The sequence below is a fragment of the Vulpes lagopus genome, chromosome 4, assembly GCF_018345385.1.
Source record: "Vulpes lagopus strain Blue_001 chromosome 4, ASM1834538v1, whole genome shotgun sequence".
NCBI classification, from domain to species: domain Eukaryota; kingdom Metazoa; phylum Chordata; class Mammalia; order Carnivora; family Canidae; genus Vulpes; species Vulpes lagopus.
The window spans coordinates 34,083,838-34,086,387 of record NC_054827.1 but is presented as its reverse complement, the minus strand read 5'-3'; the positions used below and the strand labels follow the sequence as shown (position 1 = coordinate 34,086,387).

Below are 2,550 nucleotides of genomic sequence, written 5' to 3'. Positions count from 1 at the left end.
AGTTTTTTCTATCATGACTGGAATGAATTTTTTTATTGGTTTTGAGCCTTTATGAACATATTTTGAAATTCATGGAATAGGTTACATTGCTTTTCTACTTAATACTTTATTACTTTTTTTAAACAAGGAGTTTAGTTTTATTTTCTCTGTGCATTTGCAAAACACTTAGGACCAACATAGAAACAATAATAAAACCTCCTGTGAAAATTACACTAAAAAAAAAAAAAAAAAGACCCGAGAGGGATTAGTGCCTTAGCTCTAGGGAACTACAGCAAATCTGATTGGTCCAAGGACAAAGGAATTGAAAAGATATTAGGAAGATAGAACAGGAGGTGAGAGAATTAGAAATTACTGAGGAAGAGGGCCTCGGAGTGGGCCACGAGGGGGAACTGGAGGCCGGGGGGTGGGTCTGGGTGGAGGCAGGGGCCCCCACTGGTAGCGGTAGGGCGGGGGTGGTGGAGGCCCAGTGTATCCATGAGGAGGCATTAGTGGAGGAGGTCCACGCATCCCTTATGGAGGCATGGGACATGGGTGACCCATGGGAGATCCAAACGGAGGCCCTCGAGGGGGGAAGCACATTGGAGGAGGTCCAGGATGAGTCATTCCAGGTGGTGGTCAGAGTGGTGGCTGCTCCTCAGAGCCTGGGGGCCCAGCATGTGGGTGTCCTAGGCCATGAAGGCCATGGTGGGCCAGCTGCATCTGAGACATCCCTGGATGGGGCATCCCACTCGGTGGGAATGGGTGAGAATGCAAGTGTCCATGTCCAGGATGTCCAGCCCCTGGGGTTCCTGCTGATGGTGGACCGTGTCCTCCAGCACCGGGAGGCATAGGTGGTGGGGGCATGGCTGGGGGTAACCCAGGTGGAAGGGCTCCAGGAGGCAGCACTGGGGGTGGGAAGGACCCAGGAGGAGGCATGCCTGGTGGAGGGGGCCCAGACCCCAACAATGATACGACAGGATTGGGGGCTGAAGGCGGAGGGGGTTTGCAGATGCAAACAGCTGAGGAGGGCGGTCAGCCTGGGAGAGTGGGTTCTGGGCTGCTAGAAGTCGTTCAGCTGATGAGCCGTGGCGCTCCCCCTTCGAGTCCTTCTTGAAGGCATAGGACACAGTGATGGGACGATTACAGAGATACAGAGATACTGCCCGTTCATGGCCTCAATAGCTGCATCCGAAGCGTCAAATGAGGCAAAATTAATAAAGGCATAACCTTTGGAGTTGCCTGTATCAGGGTCCCGCATAATCTTAGGGGTTTGTAAGATGACCCCGAAGGCGCTGAAAGTATCATAAAGCAGCTTCTCATCAATCTCTGGGTCCATTGCCAATGAAAATGTTGGCCCCCACGTGCAGGTTCTTGTTGTGAGCCGATGCCTTGTTCATTCGTATTGGCTCCCCATAGAGTTTGATCATGTTAATGATCTTAATGGCACAGTCAGCATCTTCCTCACTCAGGAATTCCACAAAGCCGTAGCCTTGGTGCTGATCTGTGACTCTATCCTTTGGCATGTGGGTGTTGACTACTGGCCCTGCCTGGAGAAAAAGCTCCCACAGCAGGGGTTCGCTAACCTTCTCATCCAGTCCCCCCAGGTAGACAGTGGCATCCTGGTTCCGCTCGGAGATCCGCCCCGCCGCCAAGGCGAAAGAGCTCCCGCCGTCTCCAGGCAGCGACCCCCTACTTAATACTTTATTAAGAATACAATATTCTTGAATGTTATAGCTATCTTTCATTCCTAGGCTAAATCTGTCTTGTTCATAATATGCATTTTTAATTTTTTCCTCTTTCTTTCTTTATTAAATTTTTATTCCAGTATAGTTAGCATACGGTGTTATATTAGTTCAGGTGCACAATATAGTGATTTGGCATATCCATATATTACTCAGTGCTCATTAAGATAAGTGTATTCTCATAATATATTATTCTTATTAGATATTACTAGGTTTCATTTGCTGATATTTTGTTAATTATTTAAAATCTTATGTTCTGGAGTTTTCTTTCTTTTTTTTTCTAGTTTTATTTCTTTTCTTTTTAAGATTTTATTTACTTATTCATGAGAGACAGAGAGAGAGAGAGAGAGAAGCAGAGACATAGGCAGAGGGAGAAGCAGGCTCCATGAAGGAAGCCCAATGTGGGACTTGACCCCAGGACTCCAAGATCATCTCCTGAGCCAAAGGCAGACGCCCAACCACTGAGCCACCCAGGTGTCCCTTTTTTTTTTCTTGTAGTGTCACTGCCAGATTTTGATACCAAGATTACATAGGTTTTAAAAAATAAGCATAGAAGTATTTCTTTTTCTTATATTCTCTGAAGGAGTTTGGGTAAGATTGATATTCTTTTTGCTTTAATTTTTTCATAGAATATACTAATAAGACAGAGTGGGCCAAAGGGTTTATTTTATGGAGAAATTTCAAATTACGGTTTTAATTTATTTAACAAATATGTTGTTATTTTCCATACGTTATTAGGTCAGTTTTGGAAAGTTCTGTTTTTCTCAAAGTTGCCGTACTTGAATCAGCAAAAGGCAGAAAAGGGAAACCTGGACCCTTCTTGCCCTCA

At 45.6% G+C, this 2,550-nt stretch overlaps 1 pseudogene; it reads right to left on the bottom strand.

Annotated features, from left to right (window-relative positions):
• Positions 1 to 348: 348 nt before the first annotated feature.
• On the bottom strand, positions 349 to 1,724 carry LOC121488701 (annotated as a pseudogene).
• Positions 1,725 to 2,550: the final 826 nt, after the last annotated feature.